Below are 10,469 nucleotides of genomic sequence, written 5' to 3' on the forward strand. Positions count from 1 at the left end.
ATGCATGTTAAGACATATCACTAAGTAAACGTTAGTTTCCTTCCTTCCCATTATCATAATTATGATTTTTACTTAGTGGTGCTTAACAAAGTTTATTCAGTGGTTTCCCTGTTAAGGGATACTTGAGTCACTTCCAGATTTGTTCATATAACCTTTCCTTCCTTGCATGATTTTCCTAGCACAGATTCCCAGAAGTAAGATTACTAAGATGGTATGAGCATTTACAATTTCCTGATGCATATTGCCAGATTTTATTTTACAGGGATCGTGTTTATTCATAGCATCAGCAGCCAGTAACTCCAGGCTTCAATTTGGTACTCTTTCCAGCCTGACATATTGTGATTTCTTCTGCTTCCTCTCAATTTTTGCTGCTATGATAGGCAAAAAATGGCCATTCAGTTTTTAAAATTTTGTATGTCTTACCTCATTAAAAAAGAGTATGCGTTTCCCCATATGTTTGCCTTCTAATGGGCTTCCCTCATAGCTCAGTTGGTAAAGAATCTGCCTGCAATGCAGGAGACCCTGGTACAATTCCTGGCTTGGGAAGATGCCCTGGAAAAGGGATAGGCTACCCACTCCAGTACTCTTGGGTTTCCCTTGTGGCTCAGCTGGTAAAGAATCTGCCTGCAATGCGGGAGACCTGGGTTTGATCCCTGGGTTGGGAAGACCCCTGGAAAAGGGAAAGGCTACCCACTCCAGTATTCTGGCCTGAAGAATTCCATCGACTGTATAGTCCATGGGCTCGCAAAGAGTCAGGCACACTGAGCAACTTTCACTTTTATTTTCCTTCTAATAGTATTCCCATCTGTTTGTGCCTTCACTTATTTTCCTTTCATGTAAGCACATTCTTGTCATGGGTGCAAAGACCCAGAATGGTGGCTCTCAGACCTGCTTGCAATGCTTCCTGTGGAGCAGGGGTGAATAGGAGTTGGTGCTGTGATCCACTCCCTTTGGAAATTTGGTAGCTTCTTCTCTTCTGGTTTGCTGCTTGCCCTATCTCTTTCCTATACTCCTTTTCATGCAGCTTTTGTCTTAAATTTGGTGCAACTCAGAATTGTATCCTGAGTCTTTAAAAATGTTCTTATTGTAAAATATAACACACAGACATGCATACAGAAAAGTGTTTAAAACAAATGTATAGTTTATTTGTATGTTTATAATAACAGCTATAAGCAAACACCAGTGTGACCACTACTCAGTATCCAAAACTAGAACCTTGCCAGCACCCTAGAAGCCTCTCCTGTGTTCTCACCAATTACAGTTTCAGTTCAGTTCAGTTCAGTTGCTCAGTCGTGTCCCACTCTTTGCGACCCCACGAACTGCAGCATGCCAGGCCTCCGTGTCCATCACCAACTCCTGGAGTCCACCCAAACCAATGTCCATTGAGTTGGTGATGCCATCCAACCATCTCATCCTCTGTCATCCCCTTCTCTTGCCCTCAATCTTTCCCAGCATCAGGGTCTTTTCCAATGAGTCAGCTCTTTGCATCAGGTGGCCAAAGTATTGGAGTTTCAGCATCAACATCAGTCCTTCCAATGAACATCCAGGACTGATCTCCTTTAAGATGGACTGGTTGGATGTCCTTGCAGTCCAAGGGACTCTCAAGAGTCTTCTCCAGCACCACAGTTCAAAAGCATCAATTCTTCAGCGCTCAGCTTTCTTCATAGTCCAACTCTCACATCCATATATGACCACTGGAAAAACCATAGCCTTGACTAGATGGACCTTTGCTGGCGAAGTAATGTCTCTGCTATTTAATATGCTGTCCAGGTTGGTCATAACTTTCCTTTCAAGGAGTAAGCGTCTTTTAATTTCATGGCTGCAATCACCATCTGCAGTGATTTTGGAGCCCCCAAAAATAAAGTCAGCCACTGTTTCCACTGTTTCCCCATCTATTTGCCATGAAGTGATGGGGACCAGATGCCATGATCTTCATTTTCTGAATGTTGAGCTTTAAGCCAACTTTTTCACTCTCCTCTTTCACTTTCATCAAGAGACTCTTTAGTTCTTCTTCACTTTCTGCCATAAGGGTGGTGTCATCTGCATATCTGAGGTTATTGATATTTCTCCCAGCAATCTTGATTCCAGCTTGTGCTTCTTCCAGCCCAGTATTTCTCATGATGTACTCTGCATATAAGTTAAATAAGCAGGGTGACAATATACAGCCTTGACGTACTCCTTTTCCTATTTGGAACCAGTCTGTTGTTCCATGTCCAGTTCTAACTGTTGCTTCCTGACCTGCATACAAGTTTCTCAAGGGGCAGGTCAGGTGGTTTGGTATTCCCATCTCTTTCAGAATTTTCCACAGCTAATTACAATTTACCCTTCCTCTTATAAGAAGCCATTCTCTTAACTCTATAACAGTTTCCTTGCTTCTTTTACAAGTCTTTTTTTTTTATCATCTATGTATCCCTAAACAAGAGTTTAGTTTTGTTTATTTTTGTACTTTATCTAAATGAAATCATATTATATGTGTTCCTTTTTGCCTTACTCTTTTTTGTTTGTTTGTTTTTAAGGTGCATGGCATGTGGGATCTTAATTCCCTGACCAGGTATTGAATCTGTGCCCCCTGTACTGGACTGAACTGAACTCCTGTACTGGAAGCACAAATTCCTAATCACTGGACCACCAGGAAACTCCCCTGCACCTTGCTTCTTTTGATCAACTTTATATCTGTATGTGCCATGCATGTTCTTGCATATGGCTATAGTTTAATTGTCATTGCTGTATAATATTCCACAGTTTATTCATTCTCCTTTTGATGGACTGTTTGATGGTTCCAGTTTGGGCTGGTATATGCAATGCTGCTATGTATTTTCTGTATATATTTTGGGAAAGATAGGTACACATTTCTCTAAGATATATAGCTAGGAGTGGAATTGCAGGGTCCTGGGGGATGTGTACCTTCAACTTAAATAGATAATTACAAACTATTTTCCAAAGTGGTCGAAGCAATTCCAATCCCCACTGCTGCTGCTGCTGCTAAGTCACTTCAGTTGTGTACGACTCTGTGTGACCCCATAGATAGCAGCCCACCAGGCTCCCCCATCCCTGGGATTCTCCAGGCAAGAACACAGGAGTGGGTTGCTATTTCCTTCTCCAATGCATGAAAGTGAAGTCGCTCAGTCTTGTCTGACTCTTAGTGACCCCATGGACCGCAGCCCACCAGGCTCCTCTGTCCATGGGATTCTCCAGGCAAGAGTACTGGAGTGGGGTGCCATTGCCTTCTCTGCTGATCCCCACTAAGGGTGTATAATAGTTTCTATTCCTATACCTCTTCCTCAACCCTATTTGTTGTCAGACTTGAAAATATTTTGCCATAGATTTAGAAAACTATTATACATAGAATCTTTTCTTGATCTTTTCTGCTTCTATTGGGTCATTACCATTTCTGTCCACTATTGTGCCTGTCTTTGGATGAAATGTTTCTTTGAAATTTCCAATTTTCTTGAAGAGCTCTCTAGTCTTTCCCCTTCTGTTGTTTTCCTCTATTTCTTTGCATTGTTTATTGAAGAAGGCCTTGCTATCCTCTGGAACTCGAGATGGAGATCAAGAAGAGATGGAAAGAATACACAGAAGAACTGTACAAAAAAGATCTTAATGACCTGGATAACCATGATGATGTGGTCACTCACCCAGAGCCAGACATTCTGGAATGTGAAGTCAAGTGGACCTTAAGAAGCACTGCTGTCAATAAAGCTAGTGAAGGTGATGGAATTTCAGCAGAGCTATTTAAAATCCTAAAAGATGATGCTATCAAAGTGCTGCACTCAATATATCAGCAAATTTGGAAGATCTAGCAGTGGTCACAGTACTGAAAAGGGTCAATCCTCATCCCAGTTCCCAAGAAGGGCAGTACTAAAGAATGTTCAAACCACCAAACAATTGCACTCATCCCCCATGCTAGTAAGGTTATGCTCAAAATCCTGCATGCTAGGCTTCAGTATTACATGAACCGAGAACTTCCAGATGTCCAAACTGGGTTTAGAAAAGGCAGAGGAATCAGAGATCAAATTGCCAACATTTGCTGGATCATAGAGAAAGCAAGGGAATTCCAGAAAAACATCTATCTTTGTTTCATTGACTATGCTAAAGACTTTGACTGTGTGGATCATAACAAACTGTGGAAGACTCAGAGATGGAAATATCAGACCATCTTACCTGTCTCCTGAGAAACCTGTATGCTGGTCAAGAAGCAACAGTTATAACCTTGTATGGAACAACTGACTGGTTCAGGATTGAGAAAGGAGTGCACATCATGAAAAATGCTGGGCTGGATGAGTTACAAGCTGGAATTAAGATTGCCGGGAGAAATATCAACAACCTCAGATATGCGAATGATACAATTGTAATGACAGAAAGTGAAGGGGAACTAAAGAACCTCTTGATGAGGGTGAAGAAGCAGAGTGAAAAACCCAACTTAAAAATAAACAACTAAACTTAGTTTGCTGTACAGCAGAAACTAACACAACATTGTAAATCAACTACACTTCAATAAAATAAAATGTATTTTGCAGCCTGGTGGGTGTGAAATGGTATGTTACTGTGTATATGTGTGTTTTACAGCTTTATTGAGGTATAACTGATGTAAACCAAACTATATGTATTTAAAGTGACAGTTTGATGAGTAAACATCTGTGAAACCAGAACAACAATCAGTATAATGAACATACCCATCACCTCCTAAAGTTCCACTGCCCCTTGGTAATCTATCGCCCCTCAATCTTCATTTCTCTCTTAGATGAGGTTAAGCACATTTTAATGATTATTGGATATTTGGAGTTCTTTTATAATGAGTCTATACAAGTCCTTTACCCATTTTTCCTATTGAGTTTTCTTTTTATTACTAATTTGTAGGAGTTCTTTGTGTATTCTGAGTACCAATCTTTTGTTGGTTGTAAGTGTTGAAATATCTTTTCTTTTACTGTGGCTTTTGTTTTCACTCTTTAAATGGTTTCCTAGGTTTTTTAAAATATTAATTAATTTATTTTAATTGGAGGTTAATTACAATATTGTATTGGTTTTCAAATAGTTGAATTTTATCAATTTTCCTTCATGGTTAGTGGTTTTGTATCTTATTTAAGAAATCTTTCTCAACTTTGAGGCATGAATATATTTTCCTTCATTATCTTCCAAAAGCTTTATATTCTTGCTGTTCATATTTAGGTTTTTGTCTAATTGGAACCAATTTCCTACTATGGTGTGAGGCTCATTTTTTATTGTGTGAAATAAATAACAGAATGATAGGCTTCTAAGTATTTATTGAGCCCTTACAGCAACAAATAAAAATAAAGAATGAAGAAATACAAGAGATATTTATGTGGTAGAATCTGCAAAGCTTATTGCATGTAGCTTATTGAATGTAAGAAGAGACATCTATGAAGGTGTCCAGGCCCCTGACTCATGCAGATGAGTGGATGATGACATGATTCACTAAGGAATGAACCACAAGAAGAAGGGCAACAGGTGTGACTGAGACAGCCCAGGAAAATCTGTAAAGGAGAAGGAGGAGAAAGTCTGAAATACAGGCCTGAGGACTCCAACTTGCCAGGGTCTAGTCCCGGTGGATCCAGGGTAATTCGAAGGGGGGATGGAGTCGGCGTCTTAGGAATTACTTGCTTAATTAAAGATATGGAGGGAGATTAGAAAGAAATAGTGTAGTAGAAAAATGAGTGGAGAAAAGATGCTGAATAACTTGGTTTACGTGGAAAACCAATAAAGTTCCAAGACAAGGAACTTGCACCGTCTATGTTAGGCCATAGGCGCTCACTTGAATAGCGGAGGGTGCCCCGCCTTGGGCTCCCTCTAGCGTGGGTCTTAGAAGCCCAGGCAAATAAGTAGACAGGGAGAGCCTTCGAATTCCAAGGGATCAGCCTGAAAAAGAGAGGGAGGGAGAGGGAGAAAGAGATAGAGAGAGTCGACACGGGGGAGGCCAAGCTTGTGCAAAAACCCCATAACTTTATTATTTAAAAGGTGTTTATATACCCTAAGCTTTACGTAATGGAAGATAGAGAGTCATGCAGGGGCAGCAGTCCTAACCCTTTCTGTATATCTTTTTGTATACAAAAGGTCTCAGGTGATTTACATTACCTTCTGGCCAAGAGGCCTGTTAACACTTTATGGCTCTCTTCTTTAATGAATGTTAATCTCATTTCCCCTGAGTGTTTTTCTTTAATCTGCATCACCCTCAAAGCACCAAAGTTACATCTCTATAGAACAAAGGCGCAGTGGGTTATAACAAAGAAGGTACTTAACTCAAAGATCTATGTTGCTACTTGTTTTTTTTTTCTATATACCAACTATATCAACAAATAAAAGATATAAAAATTTGGCAGCAAGTGTTGGCTCAACAATGAAGCCCTTAATCAGCCCTATTCTAATGATTTTGACTCCTCGGAAGCCCCTACATTCCTAGGATGTTTTGAGCTTCCTGTGCCTCTCGCAGTCGGGAGGCCGCAAACAATCACATGCACAGCTGTAAGAGTCTTGCAGGCAGGCTAGAAAGCCATCAGAGGGGTTTTTGGATTGAAACATTCTTATTATGCCCAGGAGACTTATCATCTAAAAACTCTAAAATAACTTTTTCCGGAAAAAGGTGGTGGGGGGACAGCCCCCTGTTAATGTCAGAAAAGTAGGCGAAAAGCACAATGCAGTAAGGCAGGCAGACTCTGGTTTTGGGGCAGATGCACGAGCAGATTCAGCAAGGCTCCCTTAAGGCCGGACTCGCCTTTGCCTGTTGGACCCCTTAACCTCATGACCTTTGCCATGGGCGGGACTCCTCATGCTGGCTCCTGGCATCAACTCAAGAATGGAGGCTATTGAGAACAGCATGGAGGTTCCTTAAAAAACTAAAAATATAACTAGCATTTGATCTTGCAATCCAGCTCCTGGACATAAAGCCAGAGGAAAACTTGGTCTGAAAGGAAACACACACTCCAATGTTCATTGTAGTGCTGTTTACAATTGCCAAGACATGGAAGCAACCTAAATATCCATCAACAAAGTGATGGATAAAGAAGCTGTGGTATGTATATACAATGGAATATTACTCAGCCATTAAGAAGAATGAAATAATGCCATTTGTAGCACCATGGATGGACCAAAAAATTTTCATGCTGAGTGAACTAAGTCAGACAGATAAGAAGAAATATTGTATGACATCCCTTATATGTGGAATCTAAAAATAAATGATACAAATGAACTTATTTACAAATCAGAAAGAGACTCACAGACTTAGAGAGTGAACTTATGGTTACCAGGGAAAGGATGGGGGAAGGGATAGTTAGGGAGTTTGGGATAGACATGTACACACTGCTGTATTTAAAATGGGTAGCCAACAAAGACCTACTGTATAGCACATGGAACTCTGCTCAATGTTATGTGGCAACCTGGATGGGAGGGGAGTTTGGGGGAGAATGGATACATGTATATGTATGGCTGAGTCCCTTTGTTGTTCACCTGAAACTATTGCAACATTATTAATCCACTATGCTCCAACACAAAATAAAAATAAAAAAAAAATAAGGTGGAGAGAGAAGCAAGGGAAATTGCAAAGGAGTGCTCAGGTAAGTGAGTGGGAAACCAGGAGAGTGCAATGTCAGGGAGGCCAAACAAAGAAGCTTCTTTTTTAAGAAGAAGCTTTTTGAGAAGAAGACGGTGCTCAATGGTACCAAGTGCTTCAAAGGTATAAGACAGAACTGAAAGAATCGCTGGAAGTTTTTGACATGGAGTTCTTCAGTGTCCTCAGGACAATATGTGGACATGGTGGAAGGAGGAGGGTAGAACTCAGATCAGAGAGAGTTGTGAGAGGGTGACACATGAAGAACATAGCTGGGCAGTGGTGACAATTCTTTCATGATGTTATTTTTTTTTCTTGTTCAATATCTATTGGTTTCATATTTGTTGGTTTGATATTAAGCAAAATCAAAGAATAGATAACCTTCCTTAGGAGAATTTGAGGTGTTATAATTTTAAAATATATAAGTAAAATGACTTCTCATAAATTGCAAATGTTCACAAAATATTATTTCACACAGCAGTGCAGAGTTGAGACTTTTGACTCATGAAGGATCAAAAATTAAAATTTGTTTTCATCATCAACTCTTGAAAGAAATAAATTAGTTATAAGTGTAGTTAATATTAAAGATTATCTTATCCTGATTTTTTTAAGTTGAAGTATAGTTGATTTACAATATTGTGCTAGTTTCTGGTGTACAGCACAGTGATTCAGATATATGTGTGTGTGTGTATAAAATATACATATATATATAATATATACACATACATACATATATACATTCTTTTTCACATTTTTTTCTATTATAGGTTATTATAAGATAATGAATGTAATTCTTTGTACTATACAGTAGGGCCTAGTTGTTTATCTGTTTTATGTATAGCAGGGTGTTTCTGCTAATCTCAAACTCCTAATTTATCCCCTCCCCTGCTTTCCCTTTGGTAACCATAAGTAAGTTTGTATGTCTTTGAGTCTGTTTCTGTTTTGTAAATAAGTTCATTTTTATCATGATGTTAATTTAAATGAAAGGAGGTGAGACATGGGATGGTGGCTGAGAAGTGATGTGAGGTTCAGGAAGAGTCATGTTTAGGATGAAGAGATATGGTGGTCTCTGTTCCATCCAGAAGTCAGGAGAAAGGAATCCCAGGTTACTGTATGACCTCCACATTGCCTTGTTATTTCCAGAGAGTGACCTCTCCACCCAAAAGGCCACACCATCTCAGCTGATGGCTTTGCTTCCTATTTCACTGAGAAATTTGAAGTAGCCAGAAATGAACTTCCTCAGGCTCCTATATTCACACCAGTCCATAAAACCTGTGTTTATGCCCAAATACTCTGCTTTCTGTCCTGTTACTATGGAACAACTCTCTTTACTCCTTATAAAAAGCCAGCCAACCCTTCCTCCTGTATTCAGGGTATTATTCACTCTCACCTTTTCTTTCTTTTTTAAAAAATTTTATTGACATATGGTTGATTTATAATGTAGTGTTAGTTTCAGGTGTACAGAAAAGTGATTTAATTATACATATATGTATCTATTACATATACATGTATATACATATACATTCTTTTCCATTATAGGTCATTACAAGACATTGAATATGGTTCTCTGTGCTATACAGTTAGATCCTTGTTGAGTATCTATTTTATATATAGTACTGTGTATCTGTTAATGCCAGACTCTTAATTTATACACCCCTTTCCCTTTTGTTAACTATAAGTTTGTTTTCTATGTCTATGAGTCTATTTCTGTTTGGTATCATTTTTTTAGATTCCACATATAAATGATATCATGTGATAGTTGTCTTTCTCTGTATGACTGACTTAGTATCACCTTCACCTTTTCAATGGCTCTGCTTCATCAACAGGGCTGTAGAGTGAACTAGTCTCAGCAGTGGCCCCAGTGGACTGTAAACTCCATGGGGAATGGGCACACTATCTGTTTTGGTCACTACTCTACCCTCAGCACCTAACACCCTGCCAGGCAGATTGCTGTTGTTGTTCAGTTGCTCAGTTGCGTCCAAATCTTTGTGACCCCATGGACTGCAACATGCCAGGCCTCCCTGTCCTTCATTATCTCCCAGAGTTTGCTCAGACTCATGTCCAGTGAATTGGTGATGCCATCTAACCATCTCATCCTCTGTTGTCCCCTTATCCTCCTGCCTTCAATCTCTGGTGGCCAAAGTATTGGAGCTTCAGCATCAGTCCTTCCAATGAATATTCAGAGTTGATTTCCTTTAGGATTGACTGGTTTGATCTCTTTGCAGTCCAAGGGACTCTCAAGAGTCTTCTCCAGCACCACAGTTCAAAAGCATCAATTCTTCAGCACTCAGCCAGCTAGGTAGAAGGAGCCTATTACATTTTTGCTGACTGGATGAATAACAGAAGTGGCTGGGGGAGCACACAATGTCTGAGCCATCTCACATGCTTGATAGATGCTGACACCATTTTATTCCTAGTGTCTATGATGGATTGACTTATCCATTTGCATATATGACATGCCTTCAGAGAAAGTTTGCTAATGGGCATGAATGAGGCTTGTGAAACACCAAAGGCCAATTAAGGCTACTGGCATGTATCCTGAAATGGTGACAACAATTTAAGAAAGCTATACACCTCATCAAATGAACTGTCATCTGTCTGAGGTAACAGAAAATAAGAATTTGTGTTTTTTTTTTTTAAAGATTTATTTGGCTGTGCAGGGTCTTCACTGTTGTGTGCAGACTTTCTCTATTTGTGGTGAGCAGAGTCTACTCTAGTGCTCAGGCCTCTCATTGCGGTGACTTCTCTTGTTGTAGTGCATGGGCTATAGGCACACAGGCTTCAGTGGTTGTGGTACAGGGGGTTAGTTGCTCCATGGCATGTGGGATCTTCTTGGACCAGGGATTGAACCTGTGTCTCCTGCATTGGCAGGTAGATTCTTAACCACTGGACCACTAGGGAAGTCCCAGAA

This window comes from Capra hircus (genome assembly GCF_001704415.2).
Source record: "Capra hircus breed San Clemente chromosome X unlocalized genomic scaffold, ASM170441v1, whole genome shotgun sequence".
NCBI lineage: Eukaryota > Metazoa > Chordata > Mammalia > Artiodactyla > Bovidae > Capra > Capra hircus.